The sequence below is a fragment of the Corylus avellana genome, chromosome ca5, assembly GCF_901000735.1.
Source record: "Corylus avellana chromosome ca5, CavTom2PMs-1.0".
In the NCBI taxonomy this organism is placed as follows: Eukaryota; Viridiplantae; Streptophyta; class Magnoliopsida; order Fagales; family Betulaceae; genus Corylus; species Corylus avellana.
Genome location: NC_081545.1, coordinates 13,011,787 through 13,012,042, shown reverse-complemented (window position 1 = coordinate 13,012,042; position 256 = coordinate 13,011,787).

Sequence of the window (256 nt, the reverse complement as noted above, 5' to 3'; positions counted from 1 at the left end):
TGAAACTTCAAAATTACTATGAACTTTTAATGAGGTTGCTTAAAAAATGAAGTACCAATTGTTCAGTGTTCTGATAGGTGTAATATGAGGAATTGACTTTGAAAATTTATAAGCAGGGTGTTAAGGATATAAATCCTTGGTAATAAATATTGATTTGTATTCCCAAAATCAAGGGATTGAGATAATATTTGTTAACCCTGATTTAAGGGATATGATTGTATTTGAAATATTTCAAATTATATGTAAAGCTCTATAA